The sequence below is a fragment of the Ursus americanus genome, chromosome 6 (assembly GCF_024610735.1).
Source record: "Ursus americanus isolate L20-20 chromosome 6, mUrsAme1.1.p, whole genome shotgun sequence".
Lineage (NCBI taxonomy): Eukaryota > Metazoa > Chordata > Mammalia > Carnivora > Ursidae > Ursus > Ursus americanus.
The window spans coordinates 73,757,646-73,780,643 of record NC_142132.1 but is presented as its reverse complement, the minus strand read 5'-3'; the positions used below and the strand labels follow the sequence as shown (position 1 = coordinate 73,780,643).

General features: G+C 40.0%; 1 protein-coding gene across 1 annotated transcript in view; it reads right to left on the bottom strand.

Annotated features, from left to right (window-relative positions):
• PCDH15 (protocadherin related 15) overlaps positions 1-18,473 on the bottom strand; it is a 1,630,853-nt gene extending 1,612,380 nt beyond the window's left edge. Inside the window, exon 1 of the mRNA XM_087863140.1 lies at positions 17,433-18,473. The gene's annotated coding sequence lies outside the window, so the exon portion shown is untranslated. The remainder of the gene's footprint in view (positions 1-17,432) is intronic.
• Positions 18,474-22,998: the final 4,525 nt, after the last annotated feature.

The following is a 22,998-nucleotide window of genomic DNA, read 5'->3' as shown; positions in this document are numbered from 1 at the left end:
AAAGCATATACCAACAATAATTTTAATGGATAGAAATAATAAAAAGACATAAATTGTGACATCAAAAACGTAAAACGTGGGGAAGGGATAATTTTTGTATATGATTACAGTTAAGCTGTTAGCTTAAAACAGATTGCTAGTATAAAATGCTTTATATAAGCCTCATGGTAATCACAAAGCAAAACCCTACAAAAGATACACAAAAGAAAAAGAAATAAATCAAAGCATACCACCAAGGGAAATCATCAAATAAGAAAAGACAGCAAAAGAGGAAGAAAAGAATGAAAGAGCTACAAAATAGGCAGAAAACAATTAACAAGGTGGCAACAGTAAGTCCTTACTTATCAGTAATTACTTTAAATGAAAATGAATTAATATCTCTAATAAAAGACATACACTGGATGGATGTATAACAAATAGCAAGACCCAACTCTATGCTGCCTCTAGAGAATCACTTCCAGCTTTAAAGACACATGTACACTGAAAGAGAAAGGATGGAGAAAAACTGTGGAAATGGAAACCAAAAGAAAGTATGGGGAGGTATATTTCTCCCAGACAAAATATACTTTAAGTCAAAACCTGTTCTTAAAGACAAAAAAGTCACAATATAATGATAAAAGAGTAAATTAATGCAGAGAATATAACAATCGTAAATATATAAATACCCAACATCAGAAGGCCTAACGTATTAAGCATGTTAACAAATCTGAAAGCAGAAAAAGACAGCAATGCAATGATAGTAGTGAAATGCAATACCCAACTTTCAACAGTGGGGAGCTCATCCAGACAGAAAATCAATATGGAAATACTGGATTTGAACTACATTTTAGACGAAAGGGAACAAACAGACACATACAGAACGTTCCATCCAACAGCAGCAGAACACACGTTCTTCCGAAGTATGCGTAGGCATTCTCCGGTATACATCTCTTGTTAGCTCACAAAAAAGTCTTCACAAATTTAGGAAGATTAAAATCATTATGAACAACTTTTCCAACCTCAACGGTATGAAACTAGAACCCAATAATATGAGAAAATGTGGAAAATTAGCAAATATGTGGAAATTAAATAATACTCTTGAATAATCAAGGAAGAAATCGAAAAATATCTTGAGACAAATGAGAACAAAAACACACCGAAATGTGTGAGATGAAGCAAAAGCAGTTGTAAGAGAGAAGTTCATAGCAGTGAACATCTAAAGAAAGAGAAAAGACCTCAAATAAACAGTCTAACTTTTCACTTCAAAGAACTAGAAAAAGGAGAACCAACCAAGGCCAAAATTAGCAGAAGGAAGATAGTAACAAAGATCAAGCTAAAATTGAAAAAGGAGATGTAAAACTGATATTGCAGAAATATAAAGAATTCTAAGAGACTACTATAAATAATTATATACCAACAAACTGGATAACTGAGAAGAAATGGGTAAATTCCCAGAAATTTACAACCTACTAAGATTGAATCATGAAGAAAGAGAAAATCTGAATATACCTATGAATAGTATGGAATCAGTAATCAAAAGTCTCCCAACAAAAAAGGTCCAGGACCAGATGACTTCACTGGTAAACTCCACCAAACACTTAACAAGAAGTGATGTCAATCAGGGAACATTCCCAAACTCCAGTGAACATGGGAGTGCAGATACCTCTGTGAGATTCTGACTCCTGGGAGTCAAGAAACGGTTCCATTCTCACCAGCTCGTTTTCTGTCTTTCTAGGCTAGTTAAAAATCAGATCAGTTTTCACACGAGTAGATTTCAAAATATGGATATTCATAACTAATACACATATTATGTATGTTAAGTTACCCAGATATTTTGTATATACTTATATATAATACACACACAATACTTGGGAAGCTTTCTTTTCTGAACTTATGTTCATTTCCAAATTCTTCACAATAGGCTATTCTAGAAGATAAAAATTAAATCTTAACTGATTGCGAATAGGGGCAATTCTCATATATGCAAAAGACATGAGGGAGATTTTGCACTTTTTCAGATGACCTTAACCAACCTAAATTTACTGCACTGTATAAAAAAGACACTATACCAGATTTCAAGAGATGTGGTTCTCAATGGCAGCTCTGGGATTACTGCATGAAATGGGTTTATAGTGTGCTTTCAACCTTGGTCCTTATGTCTATAAGTAGGCATAATCATACCTGCCCTAACAACCTCACAGCTGTCCTAAGAATCATGTGGGGCAATATATGGAAAGTGCTTTGTCATCTGTAAAAGTCTGCTAGGTAATTACTGAAAGCTGTACTCACTGTCCAGACCTTGATATCTCCCTGTATATCGAACCATTGGAATCCCATGTCTAAATGAAAAGCATCTTCTTTTACATATATGTGTGTGTGTGCGCACGTGTGTGTATATATATACACACATATAAAATCATAATCACATATTTAAGCCAGATATTCACTGCCCATACATAACATGGATTATGCAAGATTAACACTTATGAAAACCCTTTAGACATTTAATCATGCTATCTCTAAACAGTATGATAGTATGCTTATGCCCAAGCATATGTATGATACAGTAAATAATTCATGAAATGAACTCACACTTCACAGTAAATAATCTTGCTATTCTGCACAGAAGTTTCATGTGTAGAACTGCTCTGTAAAACTAAGACTTGGAAAATAAACATCAATCATACTTTGTTAACTGATACAGAAGCAAGCAGGAATGGCTCTATAAACAGTATTTAAGCTGTCATAATAAGGTGCAAAAAAGTCACACTATCTTTAAATAATAGGCAAAATAGGATATGCTCTTCAAACATTATGCGCTTTATAGTGAAAACTTCTGGAGATATCGCTCAGGTAATTATAACACCAAACATAAATGAGCAAGCAAAATTCCTGGCTGAAACTTATCACTTGGAGATTCCACGGCTGACTCTAAACCAAGAGGAAGTGGCAGCTCTGAAATAAACCTTGGAAGGCCCAACAGTCAATATCAGGGACTCCCCAAAACTGAAGGAAAACCCGTTCAAATGTGTTCGGCAAAACCACATTTTCAAACTAACTTTAATTTATTCCTAAGAGGTCGGTTACACTTGTTCTTTTTAAAAGGAAACTTCTTAATTAGAACTAAATCATTCATTATTCACTGTGATACAGGTTTTCTACCCTGAGGTTTCCTGTGATTATTCACATGTGCAGCTAACTGAAAGGGAAAAAGCTATTCTGATGACTGAGCTTGGCTTTAACTCACTGGTTTTTATCTCCTTTAACTTCCAGTCTCGGTTACAGATGGTCTTAAAGCTGGGGAAAACAACATTCTGGTAGATGGTAAGGGAGAAGTACAAGTCATTTCGAAGTGCTGAAGCTTTCATTAAATACGGCAAGCTCTTTCAAATCCTAAAGCTATTTAAATGGAGGGCTAAGACTTTTCTGTTGGTTTTACTTAAGAGCATAAAAGGTTCTGTTCAGAATCCAGCAGTCAACCTCCTGAATGGTGTGATTAGACATTTATTTTGACAGTGCTCAATGACAGCTCAATTATGCCCCCAGAGTCAGCCTTGCACATCATCAAAATGTCTAATGATTTGAGTGTTTATGGGGTAACAACAACCCACACACTCAACAGTTTGCCAGAATTCTGTCATTATGACATCTAAATGGAGCATTTGAGTGTTTGTGTAATATACCTAAATCTAATATGGAATTTTAGCTGAAAGAAGTGAAATCATTCCTAAGCACTTCATGCAAGTTACCAGAAGAGAAGATATTCTTGAATAATAAAATGCCTATTTGTAGAATCAAAGAATGTCAGTATTAGAAGGAACATGTTAGGTCATTTAACTCAGTCTTTGTATTGTTTCATTTTGGAGCTGAAATTCAGAAATTTTATAGGGCTTATCCAAGATTAGAGAAATGATAAAAAAACAAGGCTGAGCCAAGAATACAAAGCTCTTAATTCAGACTTTTTTACTTTCTTTCATTCATGCCAAAGTATTTCCTGGAAATTAAAAATTAAATATAGTATCTCCAAAAGAACGCATCCCCCTAAGATAGGAATTTGGGGGTAGTGCTGCATATAACCTTATATTGTCTAATCAGCTACGTATGATAGTACCAGAAGAAGAAAGTCAGATATTCTAAAACCTTCAAAACATGGAGTTCGATTTAAGGTGAATGACATATGCACAAGGGTGTTTGTTAAATTCCTGAAACTAGAATCTGTCAAACTAGCAAAGGATAAGTATGTTTTAGGCTCTAGTACTGTATACAAAATGGCAGAATTGTCTCAATGAAAAAATATTAAAAACAAAGTCAGAAATCTTGGTATCTCACTCATGTCTCTATAACTCATGGTAATTTGCTTAAACTCTTGGAGCATTGCTTTTAATAAATCTGCATGTTTCCCCTTTGATTTCATTGATTTCAAGTATTCCCACTTTATACTTTAAAACAATCACCTAAAGTTCATTATCAAATAAGCTACGGAACAATGCTCTCAAGCTATCATATCACAGTAGTTTCTCTCTATGGAGAAAGTAGAGATTCTCCAACACATATTTATTCCCAAAACAGAGTTCTCTTGGAATCCCCAGATGGGTCTGGTTGGTAATCCATGACAAGTGTTGCCTTGGGTGGCCTCGCCTCCTTCTATCTTGATCTCCAGGTAAAGATAGCTCACGGCTCATTACCTACAGCCTCTGAAGGGAGTTGGTGGCACCACAGACTTTGTCTGGCCACCACCTCACCGTACAGGGTTCCCAGGCTCCCGTGATCTCTCTCGCCAGAGTGTGTGGGCACCACAGAGGCAGTGCCAACAAAAAGCGTAACTGGGACATATACTACTTTCATACTTTGGAACATGTGAATAAGTAATTCAACTCTCAAACAGGTAAGCTCTATATGAAACAACAATACCTTTCCTCTCTTTTATCCAAAGGATTTGGTAGAAAGCAAAATGTAACACACATTATATATATTAAGATAATTATTTGTGGTAATTGTGACAATGATCTTAATTTCTCCTCCTGCTTTTCTGAACTTGCAGACGCTCTGCAAACTAAGTGTCTTGCTGATATAACAGTTCCCATTCTAAGTCCCTAGCATTATTCTTCCCTATCCTCTAGAAGGTCTTATTCAGGTAGCTCCAAGCAGAATAAAAAAGACATGCATTATTCAAAAGACAAATGTTAATGCAAGTTTCAATTATTAAATGTATTTCCCGCCCATTATTGATATAAGTGGTATGTAATCAAGGCATGGTATATATTTCTATTCCAATAGGAAAGGTAAAAAAGAAAAAAGAAAATTATTTTTTAAACTTTTTAAATTATTGAAGTTTTATTTTAATTTTGAAATGCTGAAGGGGTACTATTTAACAGTGAATGAGTGTAAACTCCTCTGAGTAGATATTACCTAAAATAGAGATGTGTGTTTTCCTAAACTCATTTTAGAATAGAGACCCAGCAGACAGAGGGAGCCATTCTTTGTACAGATTGTAATGAATTCAAACATACTCATTAATTTTATAGCAGCTCTTTTGGTTTCACAGAGAAACATAAAAAGGTCTACCTTATTGGAAAGAACACCCAGTAGTTACCTTGATACTTGATAAGAAGGAATTTGTTCTACTGTTTTAAATGCATGGGTGATAAAGCAAGACTTAGAAATATTTTTGTTAGACAGTTTCATTCTAATATATCTTCTTTAACAGAAATGACCTATACTAAAATAATTCAAAATATACTCTTCTGAAGGTGATTTCCACATAAAATTTGAACACAATTTTAAATAACCATTACTAGGAAATGAATTTGAATGACCTTTGAAGGAATAACATTTTCTGCTGATGTTAAAATTTGCTAATATATATTTTGTTAAAAGTGGTTTGGTCATTGTTCCTGTATGATCGACCTCAAACCATCAGTGTTTAAATAAACCAAAGTGCTCAATCTATTTCTAACAATCATCCTGGGGGAATTCTATAGCCTTTTGTCAAGTTTGACTTAATAAGGAGTACTATATTAGTTGTACAAGTTAGTGGGACATCCAAGGTTATCTTGGTAGGAGGGTGACATAATGCCCATTAATAAGAGCTGATAAAATACACAAGATGTCTTATGCAAATAAAAGCAAAGTATGCCTTTTAAAAGAACATGAAATAATTTTCCTCTTATAGGAAGCCTTCACATTATTTTGTAACTATATTCTTATATAATTTAAACTGTTCCATAAATGGTCATTAGCTAATTGATTATTTGGAAATTTTTTAAAAAATCAGATCCCTATAATAGCTTACATTATAATTAACCCAGTCTGTAATGAAATAAAAACAAAATTTATAAATAAAAGACATAAATGTGAATATTCAAATAATTAAACAAAAGAGCTCTTTATGCAAATCCTGAAAGGTAAAAGTAATAGAAATATTAATAGATCTAACATAAAAATCTAAACAATATGTTCAAATATACCAACAAAAGTTAAAGATGTCAAATTGTGAAAAACAGTAATAAGAAATATAAATAAATCATTTGGAAAACTTCAAAATTGTATGAAGTCATTTCAAAAATAAATGTACATAAAAAAATTATCATATATTTAAAATCAATCTCACCATTAAAAGACACAATGTAAAATTGCAAAAAATTGGGCAATATGTTAACCTAGTGAAAGTGTAAATTGCTTCCTCTCTTTGTATATTCTTTAAGCCAATAATTTTCTACCTCTAGAAATATAGAAGAAGAAAATAATTGAGGACATACACCCAGTGATATATAGATATTTCTAGAAGCAATATTTCTAGTACTGTGAAACGAATGCCGCGCTAAGGAGGGGTACGTAAGACCAAGGTGGGTGGTGACGGATGTAATATGGAGAAGCATGCCCCTGGCGCAGCATCTCCTACCCTGCAGCAAAGCTGACCGACTATTTCTGAATCTTCCATATTTTCAAAAGAAGAAGAAAACTCCAAAAATCTTCAAGTTACAAGTATCAACAGCAAAGACAACTTTTAAAAAAACTGTGAACGGTAACCACAAAATCCATCATTGGATCTAATTCAGCCCAACACCAGGTTGCGACCTCAGATCATGGGACTGCGTAATGTGGTGCGACAGAAAAATATTGTCATAAAAATGTTCATAGTAAATTTATAAATGACAAAAGCCATCTATTTTATTTAAAGGAAAAATGAGCTTGAGGTGCCTGCATGGCTCCGTTGGCTATGCTAGGATTCTTGATTTCGGCTCAGGTCATGATCTCAGGGTGGTGAGATCCAGCCCCCATCCTGGATGTGGAGCCTGCTTGGGATTCTCTCTCTTCCACTGACCCCCCACCCCCACCACCATTCCCCACACTAGCTCACTTGCATGCAGGCACATGTGCTCTCTCTAAAAAATAAAATCAAATCAAATAAATAAAAGTAAAGGAAAAATGAGTTTGACAAAGAATTACAGGCCACCAGAAATGAGCAAGGATATCTTTCAATGGTAGGATTGATAACATATTTTTTTCTTTATTTATTTTTCTAGATTTCATTATTGGGATGTATTATTCTGAAAGTGGGAGCGGGAGGAAGGAAAATAATACTGTGAGTGATACTGAACTTGGTACTGAGAAGTCAGGTGTGTTGTAGCAAAATCCCACCCAGGAGTCCGCAGGCAGAAAAGCAAGAAAATCGTTTTGGAGCCTGGGAAGGTGACCCAGGGGGCATGGCGAGGGACCACTGAGCCCACTGTGCACTGAGACAGCATTGGACATGAGCCCTACCTAACCAAGCCCTGGTACTAGAACTATGGGGAGGTCACAGGATCTCAGTAGTGCAGGACAGCCGGCACCTGCACTGGGAAGCTCGTACAAGGAAGAGATGACTCTGGGAATAAATGGTCAGTTTGCAAGCAGGAACCAAATGGAATATCCCACAAAGATCATTGTCTGAGACGCATCTCATTCTTTTTCTTTCCAAATAGGGGTGTTTATTCTATTTAATCATTTGTCCCTATTTCATATTATACTTTGAATGTGACGTAGAGCAGATAGATTTTATCTGTAAGTTCTAGATCAAGAGGAGACTCCATGTAGAGACTTATACTACAGAAAACTCATATTACTAATGCTTCTCTAATAAAAAGGTATAATCACTACAATTACTGCAAGCAACAAAGGACTCCAAAGCAATAGGTAATGTGTTCATGAAAGCCCAATAAGGTGCCCATATTTTTGCTGTTCAGAAATACAAAAAAGCAAATTATTAGTCTGTAGATGAATGAGTGCCAGCGGGATTACATCATCAAATGTCTCGCTGGCATAATCAGTCCCACGACAGTGCAACCCATTGCCCTTACAATCTCTCTCTAACAATTGATGCACGCAGAATCAGAGAAATGGTATTGGTCCCATATTGTTTTAGAGGGAAGCAGTCTAATAACTTCTCTAATGTTCTGCCTTTTAATTCTTACCCTCCTAATTATCTGATAATGACCATTTAAATTGGGAAAGCTTTGATTACATTACATCCTTCCGTTCAGCATGGCCCAACTCTTTGGCCCCACATTCAAGGCTGAAGACTTCACCTGAGACAGGAATCTCTCTTGGGGAGTCATCAGCTTTTAGAACTGAACACAATTCTAAGACTTTGTTTTCCTTCTCGACTTTTAAGTTAATTCTATTCTAACTTTTAATCGATGCTACTGAGTAGTAAAGAGGCCTGAAGGCCACTGTTTTGTTCTGAAAAACAAATGAACAAAGAAAGACATGTAACTCTAATGAAATCAAGGTAGGATACCGAATCCTTATTTAAAAAAAAAAAACACAATTATTTCTAATAACTGTGCTTTCATTTCAGATGGTTTTCAACAAGGATAAGGACACCGAATAAATACAATCCTAGGAAAAAGCCAGGTTGCTTTTTTTTTTTAATTGCTTTGTATTTATTTTTTAGTTGCAGCTACTCAAAGCCAAGGAAATGCTGAATGCCCATAAACCTGCCATCTCTGCGTTCATCGGTCTTGTTTTGTTGTTTCATTTTAAATTGAACCAGTCATTCACTATGAATATTCTCTTAGGTAAAACTTTTTCAAGTATCTCTCACAAGAGCTAAGGTCAGGTGTTATTTGTGGTAGCTTTTTGTCTGTGAATCTATTTTCCTAATGCTGGAAAACTTCTTATGCCTGAGACTGTCCAAAGAGCAAAAGCAAATAAACAATAGCAATTGTATTTTCAATTAAATATATAAAAATACACGTTTTCCCTTTTGGATCATGACATGCATTTTTATTTGTAAGATGATATTTCTATGCACATAAAACTACCAGATAGTCATATGTGATATTATACTTTTCTACTATACTTTTCCAAACACTTGTTCAAAATGTTCGCCTTTCAGCAGCCTGAACTGTGTGTCAAGCATGGCCATAAACACGTTCCTTGAATTATCTCATTAAAGTCTGTTAACACTCAGGAGGTCCTGTCAGGAAGAAAATGAAGTAAAGACGCTTTCAGGAAAAATGTCCAGTTTCAGAGCAACTAAACAGCGGAGCCTGGAAGTGCAAATACCCACCCTGTATTTTGTACTGACCCAAAAAGGCCCAGAGAAGGTGAGTCTGCTAGGACCTGTGCCATCCAGAACACCACCTGATCTGCAGGAGCCGGGTCTGGATGAACACACATGTAGAGAACATGCCTAACGTGAGGACAACAGAATCAGGATGAAGAACTTGTACTGAGCCTTGGGAAACAGAAAGGAGCTCAAGAGAGTTCAGAATTAAGTTACAGATCAGATACCAGAAAACACTAAATGTGTGATTGTCAACATACTCTGGTTGGTGAAACTTTTTTTTTTTTTTTCAGAAAAAGGTATTTATACCTTACAAAAAAAGGCACACACATAATGTTGATGTATTGAATTCAATATTCCATGTTACTTAAATGCTAAAAATAAGAATTTCCTTCGTGAAGAAAAAAAAAAGGAGTCATACAATTAACCTATAAAATACAAAACACAGAATCACAAGTTGAGGGCAGTACTTTTTTTCATATAATAAACGTGAAAACTGTATCAGAATAGAAAAATCCTCAAAGTAAAACAGGTGCTGGCAATCAGCAGTCACACACTGCTCGAGGTGAAGTCGGCAGTGTCTACCAGCAGTGTTAAATTGTGGCTGGTGGCATTTATAACCACCATCAAGAACCGTGAGGTTGCAGACGTCAGGAACACGGACTCTTGATTCAAACTCCATCTCTTACTGGCTGACTTCAGCCCAAGGTCTTAACCTTACTGAGCATGCATTTTCTTATCAATAAATTGGGGAAATAATAAGATTTACTTTATGAAGTTAATAGGAATTAAATGAGTAGGTAAATGTAAAATTCTTAAAATAATAACTGGCATAAAATAAATTGTCACATGACAATTTATTATTACTTTTGCTAATCTTATAATTTATTGTTTAGGCTAAGCATAGTTATTGTATGAAAATAAAAATATTACATATTTTTTAAATTTCCAAAGTGTTTTTGACTACTTATTGTGCAGAAAAATATGGCTTTCTAGAGCAGTATTTAATGTAGGAGTTACATGTAATATTTATTTTATAAATACTGGAATGCCATAATTTTTAATCAGTTACAGTATCATTACAGTAAGTCTTCATTGGGCAACTTTTTATTTATTAAATTTTGCCTAGAGCAATTAGAGCCCTCCTAAGATGAATTTCTAAGCATATGGTCTTTTTTTCCCATTAGAAAGATGAGTAAAAGTACTACTCCACCATTCTTTTTAATTAATATGTTCACAATGAACACAGACTCACTGCATTTTTACCAAACTTAATCTGCTATTTTTGGAAACAATGTTTATAATTGGATTTGTAATTCCTTAATCCATGCCAAATGTCATCAGTATGTCATGGCCGGATGGATTCTAAATGCCAACAGAAAACCAATACCTAGAGCTAAGCACACATCATATATTTTAGATTATGAATAACTGTGGGGAGTCTGGTGACCACGGGCATTCTTTAGAAATCATTATTTGTGCATGTATATGTGTGTGTATGTCGTGCATATCTGCATAGGGTTATTATTTTTATACCTCTAGATACCAAAGTATAGAATCAAATTATATTCCCTCACCTTGTCACACAGTGACCAACAAGAATAATGTATATTTGTACCTTAAAAATTTACCATGGCATATTCAATAAGCCAGTATAATACTTTTTAGAGGAAATGATATCACTCCTCAAAAAATGGAGTATTAGGTCTCCAGGTTTATTGCTAAGTCATAGCTGATATAGAATTTAGCTGTCAGCGCTCCTGGGTGGCTCGGATGCTTAAGCCACTGCCTTTGGCTCAGGTCATGATCCCGGGATCCTGGGATCAAGTCCCGCATCAGGCTCCCTGCTCAGCGGGGAGTTTGCTTCTCCCTTTCCCTCTGCCTACTGCTCCCCCTGCTTGTGCTCTCTCTCTCTCACTTTCTCTCTGCCAAATAAATGAAATCTTTAAAAAAAAAAATTTAGCTGTCGTATAGTAATTAGTATGTTATTTTTTCAATTATATTAATTTTTCAGGATTCAACACCTGTAACACTTCTGTTGGCATTAATTTTTCAGGATTCAACACCTGTAAACCTTATAAAATATAATGCAAATAATGATATCAGCTCAACTTTATATATACATTTTTGTATGTAAAGACCCTTTTAATAATTTAAAATTTTAACATTTATAAACTCATTTAAGAGAACATAAAATGTTATGCAGATGCTAATTTTATATATACTGCAGTACCTAAAAATTGTTCTGAATAATGTATATTGTGTTAATGTTACAGTATTATTTTTAAAACAGTAATACTGTTTTAAATAGTTATGTACTGTTTCAAAAATGCAGATTTCACTGATCCATCAAATGATTAAATCACAATATTGGTGAATTCAAATTATTTTTACTCTTCCAAGTACACTGAAATCTATCAGAAAGTACAGAATAAATAATTTGAAGAACACTTGACTTACATGTTTTAGCAGAGTTAAAAAATAAGAACTGGAACATTATGGATTTTTAACTTATACCTATTTGATTGTTAGTTATCGCTTTAAAAATATTCTTAGAAAGGAATTTTGAATCAAACCATTAGATTAACCCATAATTGACTATTTAATTTCTCAGAGAAGTCTGTCCTTGATAGCAATGTGGAGAGGGCTTCAAATGAAAAGGGATAAATATGGCAATGAGAATAAAGTTCAACAGGAAAGTTCTAATACATATATATATATATATATATATATATATAATATATGTATTTCTAAAATATACATAAAATCTTCTTATTGTTACCTGAAGCATGTAAGAAGAAAAACAATATTAGAAAATAACTTTAAGAGCCTTTTTTTACATTGTTCCTTAATATCTTGGATGTGCTTCCTTTCTCTTCCTTGCTTCATTCATGAAAAGATTCCATCACTGAGAAGAGGTAGGTATTTAAGGGAGTAATTCACAAATAATAACTGTAGGAATGTTAGAAAACACCTAAGTCACAGAAATCACTTCTAATTTTTTTTTCTTTTTTTTTTTTTAATATTTTATTTATTTATTTGCCAGAGATAGAGACAGCCAGTGAGAGAGGGAACACAAGCAGGGGGAGTGGGAGAGGAAGAAGCAGGCTCCCAGTGGAGGAGGGAGCCAGATGCTGGGCTCAATCCCAGGACCCTGGGATCATGCCCTGAGCAGAAGGCAGAGCCTTAAGGACTGAGCCACCCAGGCGCCCCACTTCTAATGTTTTATTCATCTTTAAAACGGAAGCCAGCATTTCTGTTTTACCCTACTGTGTGCAGCTATAGGACACAGTCTGGAGACTATTCTCACACCAGTTTTAAGACATTTTATTTAAATGAAGTCCTTGACCTACCACAGCCATGTTGCTCTATCAGTAACCAAGGAGATGCAATTCTTAGAAGACATTTATGTTAGGATTTTAAGAATTGAAGAAAAGAATGAAGAATTTCTTTTATCAGGAATGAAACTTGCAGTGGCCATCCTATGAGATAATCTCTCAAATGTCTGGCAAAAGAAGACTTGTAAGATACAGGTACACAAATGTCCTCTGTCCACTCTCAAAGACAATACGGACTGGATCAGACACGGTAAGTTCTCCTGTGCCTTCCATTTGTTCTTTCTTCCATAGTTGTGTCTTCTAGTGTGATCCCACTGACAAACCATGCCAACGGCAAACCAAGAAAGACAGGATCTAGTATGTGGTCTCCCTAATGTGTCCCTAGTCCCTGGATTAGTGGTAATGGCCCGCCTTTCTTGTCCACATCTCAGCGATGTACCTAACTGGTTTGTTGTGTGCACTGAAGTCTCTGGGAGGCTCTGGCACGCCGGTCATAAGATGACCAATAGGGAAGAGGCTGTAGAGCTGGCCTCATACACCTGTGACTGTGGTCTGATAAGCATTAACTTTTAGGAATTTTTGTCTAAAGACCTGAAAACCCTTACAGGAAACACCTGTTAGGATTTGTCTTCTTCTAGGAGACCCTCTATTAAAATGCAAATGACCTGTTAAGGTATCCATTAGGTCACTGACTTAGTGTGAATGGATTTTTTCTGGTAGCACAGAGGAATTTGAGGTAAACACAGATGGTGTGCAAAGAGGAGCCATTCTGATATTAAGAACATAGAACAAAGATGAGAATATATTTAACATGGTAGTTGACGAGAAAAGTATTTATCTAGTATATGTGAAATCACTCTAAGAGATAATATCTTCTATCTATGGAGTGGTTTACATCAGAACACAGGGCAGGAGAGTGGAAAAAACATAGGAGACATGGCTTCTAGGTTTTCTTGGACAGAGATTGGGAAATCATTTTTTTAAAAGGCCATCCTTGGCAACAATGGGCACTCGGACCTAATAAATAGTATGTTTACTAGGACAATACTGTCAGAAAATTTATCATTAGAGAAAAGTCCAATGTCTCCATTGCTATACGTGTAGCTAAAGACAGTTCAAGGGTAGAATTATGTAAAATATTATTCATCACAATAGTGCCATCATGTGGGCTATTCTCTCTTTCATCCCATGGGGAGAGGGGCTATATAAGAGGAAAAGAAGTTTCCAGAACTTTCTAAGTAAAATTCCACATATTTTTTAAACACAGAAATAGACTGTCTTTGCTATCAGTGATGTGATCGTTTTACAAAAAGTCTTTAAAATGTGGCAGGAATCCTGAAACATGTGGACTACATTTCAATCTCTGTGAATCAGTCATAACATCTGTGATTTGGGGCTAATATGAAGCAAAACCACAGCTTTCTTAGGTTGAGGTTATCTTGCTAGGATGAAACTAGTTCTGTGATTTCCTTCCCAGATTTCCCCCATCTTAGCGTGTCATCAGCCAAATATCCAAAGAGGTTGTTGGAGTTTCGACAAAAAACAAAAACAAAACTCAATTCAAAAATTAACATATAATTCATATTAATCTCTGCTGTAAATCACCTGAGAGGTCATGTGTTATTAAAACATGCAAGCTGCATTTTCAAAAACTTGCAACATGTATATAATTTAAAATAGTAGTCAACCCACATATATACACAATTGGATAAAGAGGTTTTTTAAAGAAAATAAGCAAATACAATATCCTCTTCCTTTAACCATATGTGATGTTGTGCTTTTATGCTGCAAACTTTTTAGTAATAGAAAGCTCTAAGTGCTTACTAATGTGAAAACGTGTTCTTTACAAGCCACATTGTAGAGAAAGCACGATAAAACACACACACACACACATGAGAACTCTGATAACAAAATGTCAATGAACACCACACATCTTGAAGACCATGACAATGAATGATCAACTTGCTCTGGCTGCAAAGAATGGGAAAAATTAAGAATTTCATGGAAATGTCACTTGCAAAATAAGACTTTAAAAAACGACCAATTTTTTTTCATTTTTCATTTCCTTCACTTTTATGTCCTTTGTTAAGTTTTATTAATGGAGAAAGTAGAAAACATTGATTGTAGAGATTTTTAAGTTCACTTTCTCCCTTTATAATATCATGTAAGCTACTTGAATTACTTGCATTACTAGCAAAAAATGTAAATATGTAAATATATGAAATAAAAAGATTAACATTTTAAAAAGTGGCCTCCCTCTGGTGAAGAAGAGATAATCATGTTTACTTAACCAAACCATCAAGTACATTGTCTTTTTTTAGACATAATATCTCAATCCTGAAGCATTTCTGTCACCTCAGTGACAGAGGCACATTAGTGCCTCCTGGTTTTAATCTCAAATGGCCACCATCCATCATTTCAAATCCACAAACAACGGAAGTTTGATATTTGAGAACAGCCATCTCCTAACAGGACAGATGTGACCAAAAAAATGACACTGATAATGGGAAACAAGGAAAATTCAAAAAGATAACAAATACTAGGAAAAAACCTCAGATTAACATGATACCCTCCCTAAAAGCAAGTTCATTAACGCTAAGCCTGTATTTTTCACAGAGTAATTCTTGAGCTAGAGAACTGGAATCACCCACAGTGTTAAACATGCAGTTAATTGGATCCTCTTGAACAAATTTCTCATGTGTCTGGGGTCATAAATCTCCATTTTTATGCATCCTTAGGCACTAAAATTTGACAAAAACTGTCTTAGACCCTAAGACTACAGAGTTTATTCAGAAGTCCGTAAGTACAAATGAGAGCCCCTAATTTCCTTGGGATTCCCAGTTCTTTTGAAAGCATTTATCAAGCAAGGAGTCTGACCTTTGCGATGAACCTGCTCATGCAGATCTAAGATAAGACTGATTCCTGCTGAGAATCCAACCTCCACACACACACCCCCCTCAAATTCTAGCTCTATTCCTTCCTGTCTGCCCTGCCCCCACTTTCCTTCAGTATGACCCATGCTCCTAGCTTAGTAGTGCTGTTTCCCCTCGCCCCCACCCCACACCTGGCATAGCAGGACACTTGCTGAGTACACAAGCGCACACCATCTACTCCTGGGGTATCAACATTTCAGTTCAGAGCAATCCCAGCTCAGGGCTGCCCTGCGAGAAGGAACGCACTAGGGACAGAGCTTTACTACACAGACATTGAGGTTCACACTGGAAGCCACAAGTGCAGAGAAGCAAGAGGGGGAGGAAAAGCAGTGGAGGAAGGAGTGGGAGAAGCTCCAGATTCCACTGGTGGCAGCTCCTGTGAAGGATTCCCTGTAGTGCGGACCTGGCAGTGTGGCCTGGGGCTAGGTCCTGGACCTCAGCTCTTCCTGCAGGACATCCTGGCATGGACAGCACCCGGGCGTGAGGAAGTAAATCAACCCATCCAACACAGTTCTATTCCCATAAATGAGGTCAGAAACGAGATGCAACAGCAGCCTTTCAGGTACTGCAAGCTGGGAATACTAACTGATCATTTATCTCCCTGACTACCATCTGTAGATAGGAAATCCCAGTGATTGTCAAAGAAACCACCCTCTCTCTGCAAGTTAACTTACCTTTCTGGTTTCCTCTATGCATCCATATTCTTGATATGTAAATTTTGAGAATGATTTTTTAAAATTTCCCCACAGTCCAAAAACACTGTTTGGCAAAATATCAAGGGCTGTTTCTATCCTCATGCAATTTATGTCATTAGTTAACATGCATCTATAGGGATCAAATACACACACAATATACAAAATCTTACCATGCTGAGTTACACCCCAGATACTAGTTCAGTCTTACCCCAAATTACCTCTTTTAACTAAAAAAGATCAGGTATTTAAATAAAAACTTTGGGCAAGGCTGGAAACAGCAAGGTATTTCATCATTCCTGCAGATTGTAAAAGTGTTCCATTCTCTCTACGTTCATAAGCTTTGTTACATGGGCAGCATAGGGAAAAGGGAGGGAAGGAAGGGAGGAAGAGATGTAGGAAGGAAAGGAAGGAAGACAGGCAGGCAGGCTGGTTACAATGTCCTTGATGTACTGCACTTTAAAAATAGGGGAGCCTCCTCCCCAGTTTTTCTGTAATAAAGCAAGCCAAGCCTCCATGCATTACATCCGGACATTAGGAAAACTTGCATGGGGAAAACTTTTGGGGTAAAATGAAGGTGATTTCTCAGCTGGATTGCAGTTGTATATGACACTGACATTTATTTCCCATAATTCTTGCCCACAGGAAACACATCCTTTAAGAAACTGAATGAAATCAAGTTGGACCTTCTCAAAATCTGCAAGCTTTCAACTTCCCCGGGAAGCCCACATACCCCCAACATCCAGTGCCAGGAGCGAGGCATTCAAGCGAGGAGCGGTGGAAGGCAATCCACCTTGAGAGTGATTCCTGAGCCTGAATCCGACGCGGGGAGGGCGCGGTGGTAAAGGAGGGACAGGGGACAGCCTCAGCTGGAGGAAACTAGACACCGCTTTGGAATCTAGGCTGAGCGCTACAACCCGGATGCCACCCCCTAGCCTACCTCCAGGCTCCAGCAGCATCCGCGGCGTCCTCCCGTTCGCTCCCTCCGCAGCAGCGGACACACGGCTCCCGAGCAGCCGGGAGCTTGGGTCCCGCAGAGCGCTCGTGCCAAGCGCTGGTCTCGATTAGTTACCACAAGAGAAAAAGGGGATTAAATCCAGTTTCCAGGCACCCGCGTCCCAGAAGATTCCAGCTCCTGCTCAGCGCTTTTCGCAGCTCTTTCTCCCGGCGAGGGGTGACCGAGGGGCCCGGCAGCAGCTCCTCTCTCCTGCTCTGGCTGATCGCTCCGGTCTCCGCCGCCGCCGCCACACGGAGCGCCTCACTATCCACTCACCGCGCAGCAAGCAGGCCTGGCCGCAACCGCGCGAGGGAGGTGGATGGATAGAACCCAGAGATTTTTCGGGGAAGGAAGGGAAAACTTTGACGTTGGAACCGCACACGCAGGACTGAGAAGACACCAAAACAAGTTGCAGGTGCCGGGGCGGAGAGGACGCTTTCACCAGCTCTGGTAAAAATCACCCCTCCCCAAAATTCAGGAGACGAAGCTCCCTGCTCCTTGGGCCATTCACGAGCGCACCTCGTCAGCTCTGGTCCTCGAGCCCACAGGAAAAGCACAGGGCTGGGGAAGCACCGCAAGTCCTCTCCTGGGGTGCAAATACCAAACGCGCCTCCCGCTGGAGAGGCTGCCGTGGACGCGGCGCAAACAGAGAGAGGGGAGCAGGAGCGCAGAAGCGACTCCCTTCAGGCAAAGTAACTGCTACAAAGTGTGCTCCCTCCTGCGCAAGGACCCACACGTTTAAGGGCCCGAGCGGACGTCAGCACCAGCTGAGCCGGCGGGATGAAGCGCCCAGACTGCCCGCCCCGCGGGCTGGAGCGCGCATATCTGCTCGCGCCCGGAAAGTCGCTGTCTTCGGGGAGTACGCAGGGCTGGGGGCGCTGCGGAGTGTCAGCTCCTCAAGCCCATCATCACAAACCGTCTTCCGCTGGCATTTGTGCTGTGGGTGCTCTTGACGAACTGAGCAGAGCCTGAGCTGCGTGCGGAGCGATCTGACCACTCTGCGCGCGCGCACCCAGGATTGGGTCACCGAAGCGCTCCAAACCTGGTTTTCAGGGAAATCACTCTCCTCTTTAGCTGTGGTCTGAGTCATCATTCTGATTCATTTTGCAAAGTTAGTTGAAATCCACGGGGACGCCTGTTAGGTGAACGGGATTGGATTGCCCAGACTCGAAATCCCAATCCTGACAATCTCACATCTTCCCCTAACCCTACAGGCTTCCTTCCTGATTCAGAATCCTATGAATACACGAAGCTCCTCGAAAAGTTCCAATGATCCTTACTCTTTTCTCTGAGATGATTTTCATGCTTAGATGCCCATTGGGAACCCACGAACCTTTCTTTGCACAGGGAAGTAGCAATTCTTAGACTCATACGTTACTCTAAGTGGCATTCTCTAAGATTTTTTCTTATTTCCAGGTTGGTGTCGAGGAATTAAATTCTAACTCAAATATCATGGGGGGAAAAAGGAGTTTGTTTCTTCATCCTGTGTAAGATAACTGATTCTGTCCCCAGCTGAGTTTTCCTTTTTTTTTTTTTTTTTTTGGCCAGAACAATGATACACCGACAGTGTTTTTAAAAGTATAAAGTAAGATGAAACGGAGGGGGAGAAATAATTCCGAAAACAGGAATCACATGTCCGCGGCCCCTTCCTAAACTCTCCTTCAGGACAGAAAGAAATGACAAACTGAGCACACTTGTTAGCAGTTCTGGCTGTGTTCAGGGCACGCGGAGACTTGCAGTGTCCAGCTCAGTGAAGAAAGGGTAACAGAACGGGGAGCCCCAAGCCCAGAGAAACCTGCGGCTGTCAATGGCCAAGAACCCCTGTATTCCCCAGCTCTGGTGCGCTCCAACCTCACTAGGGTAGACTCCCCTGGACCACAATCACTCGAAGTCTTTTTAAAGTAGAAAACTGAAACTCCGCCAGAGAGCTACTCCATGTTTGCTCCAACGCGCGCGGGGGCCCGGCAGCCCTCCCTCTAGCGGCCGAGCGCGGGAAACACGCAGGGTGCGTGCGCGCGTTTATGCGTGCTGCGCGCGCGCCTGTGCGTGTGTGCGTGCCGCGCGCGTGCGTGCCTGTGTGCGTGGGGCGGGCGGGGGGTTCACCATGATCGCTCCCGGACCTCTGCGCCTCCCCTGACCCCGCTTCGCCCCAGCGGGAACCGTCCCCCTAGGGCCCTCGGGTGGCCCTTCTGGAGCGTCCTCCTCCGAGCGCTCTACGCTGCGCGGGTCCAAGCAGACCTTATGGAGACGCGTCTGCATCAAGGCGCTTGAAACTTTAGAAACTAGCAACGACCACAGTGTGTGTGCTCATTGTAGTGAATATACCCAGAAAGAGCAGAGACCTGGGGATCGGGGAGGGGAGCAGGACGGGAAAAGGCTTGAAAATATCAGTAACAGAGATCAACTATTTTTTTTCTGCAAATAAACAGGCTTCCCGTGAAAATCCCTAAGAAGTCAGGGGACAGAGTCATTTGTTGCTTTGGCACGTGCACCCTGCACTCCCGCTAGGTTCCGGGTCTTCCAAACTTAGGGCTCCCTCCAAATGCTTTTGGGATCTGGGGAGGGCTTCGTCACACGGTCCCCAAACCCATCTCCATGATCTGTGTGGCTTTCTGAGCGGCCGGTGACTGTAGGAATCACCACTTGTGACCAGGACAGGCAAGCGTAGGCAGTCTCCCGGTTTCATTCGTGACTCAGGGTACGGAGAGGGGGATGAACAGGGACCCGGGTGGGGACGCCGGCGCGCCCACGTCTCCAGCACGGCCCGAGCAACCGGGGAAGGGGCTGGGACCCCGTCCCTGCCCGCCGGGTTGCTCGGGTGCCAGCTGGGCTCGGGGGAGGAAGGCGGCAGTTCGACGCTCTGGAGACGGATCCTCACAGGCCCCACGGCCGGGCGCTTAGGGGCCCTCTGAAAGGTGGGCGGAGAAGGGCGCCCTGGGCCGAGTGGACCCAGCGCGCACCCGCACGTTCCGCCTCCGGGTGCGAAAGCTTGACCCCGCGGAGCTGCCGAGCCCGCAGCTGCGAGCTAGGGGAGCCCAGCACCCGCAGCCTCTGCGCGCCCCGGTGCCCGCGGCGGCCTCCGCACTTCCTCCCGGGCAGAGACGAGCGCGGGCGGAGGCCGGGGCGCCCTGAAGCTTCTCCCGCGGACCGAGAGATGGCGCAGGGCAAGCGGGGTCCCCCGGGAGGCGCCGCCCCAGGAGCACAGCCACACGGTGCCAGCGAGGTACCCCCAGAAGGGCGCGCCCCCCGAGCACAGCGGGAGGGCTGGCATGCCGGGCCCGCGGGTGGCCCCCCGGAAGAGCGCGCCCCCGGAGCACAGCCGCGCGGGGTTAGCGGGGTCCCCCCTGGGGGGGCGCGCCCCGGTAGTATAGCGGGATGGCGGTCGCGCCGGGCCAGAGGGGTCCCGCCGCGAACACAGCCGCAGGGGTTAGCTGGGTCCCCACGGCAGGGCGCCCCCCCCAACACTGTCGGAAGGATGGTACAACTGGCGGAGGGCGCCCCCTAGCGGCGCCGGGCGGGCGGGGGAACTGTGGCCCGGGGTCCCTCCGCCAGCCACAGCAGGGCGGGCGCTGAGGAAGAGCGCCTGGTGAACGCAGAAGGCCCGCACACCCATGGTGCCTCCTCCCGCATTTCCCTCCGGGGAGGCCAGTCTGTTCCCCAGAGAGCTTCCCCGCTCCTGCTGGTTCCTGTGAATCTGAGCTGGATTCACGTGCACCCCCGCCGTGGTAGTAGGAGACCTTAGGGTGGCACAAAAGCAAGAGGAAACAAACTTCTTCCTGAATAAGCCCCCAAAGATCAACCTTCTCTGAAGGTGCCATCAGAGCAGAGCGAGCTTCACTTAGCTTTTGTTATTCTCATGCTTTGACAAGTCAAAGATGCAGATCTGTGGTATTGGATAGACTCAATTATTTTACGTTCTATAAGCTAATCGATACCTTTTATTTATTTTCTGTCCTAAAATAGTGAAACTATCTTGGTGTGATACATAGAAAAGTTACATATTAATATTACTTAATTAAATTGGCATGATAGTAAACAATATTGAATTGCCATCTATTATAACCTACTTTTGTTAAAATTTAAAAACAAATCATTTCCTTGGATCTAGAAAAAGCTCACCTAGAACATTAAAATAGAAATACTATTTTAAAAATATCATTCAATTAAAAATACGTTTTATGTATATCGATATTCTTATAGATTAAATTATAACTTAGTGATCCAGATTTTAAAAATGCTAAAAATAAATCTCAGAAAGATTATTGGAGAAATGGCAAGGAATTTGGAGGAAAACATTTAGGGAAATATTATACAACTGAAAATATGTACTTGGATTGTTTATATAGAAATTTTTTTACAGTTGATAAAATGATTAACATTCTTTTATTTTTAATTATGGTAAATACATATTACATAAAATTTGCCATCTTAACCATTAAGTGTACAATTGAGTAGTACTAAGTTTATGTACATTACTGTGTGCATAAACAGATCTTCAAAACTTTTCCATCTTGCAAAACCACAAGTCTATACCCATGAAGCCCCTTCCCCTCTCCCAGCCTCTCTTACTCTGTCTCTTTGCACAAGCACAGAAGAAAAGCCATTTTTGGATGCAGCGCGAAGGTCATCATCTGCAAGCTGGGAAGAGGGCCCTCACCACACACCAAGCCAGGTGGCCCCTCGGTCTTGGGTTTCTCAAGCTTCGGATTTGTGTAACAGGCTTCTGTTGATTAAGACACCCAGTCTGCTGCATTTCGTTATAGCAGCCTAAGCAGACTAATAAATATGCAAATTCTATTTTAAATTTTTATTAGGAAACACATTACTGTTTTCCACAGCAGCTGCACCATTCTGCATTCCCACCAACAGTGCACAAGGGTTCCAATTTCTTCACATTCTCACCAACACTTGTTATTTTCTGTTTAATTGATAATAGCCATTTATCAGGATATCTCATTGTGATTTTGATTTGCACTTCTCTAATGATTAATGATATTGAGCATCTTTTCATATACCCAGCCGTTTGTATTTCATCTTTGGATAAATGTCTGTTCAAGTCTTTTGCCCATTTTTTAATCTGGTTGTTTGTTTTTGTTGTTGTTGAGTTGTAGGAGTACTCTATTTTTTCTAGATTAATATGAAAATTTTGTCTTAACTTGTTCTATATCTTAAAACATTATTTGGTGGTGGCTTATTTTACTTATTACTGAACTGTTGATGGTAATGATCTCATACTTTTTAAAATTTTTTGAAAGTTTAATATACTTCACACAGAGAAAAGTAATATATTTGTATAATGAGAGATCTGATTGTTTTTAAAGTTACTGTAAAATATCCTACATATAAAATGAAATATTTGTATTTTTTATTTTTACTATAATGAAAACTTCAAGCAATCCAAACTTTTTAAAGAAAGGAATGGTCCATTTGATTAATAATAATAATAATAATAATAATAATAATAAGTACAGTTTATCTATGTTGAATTGTAGGCCTAATTATTCTTCCA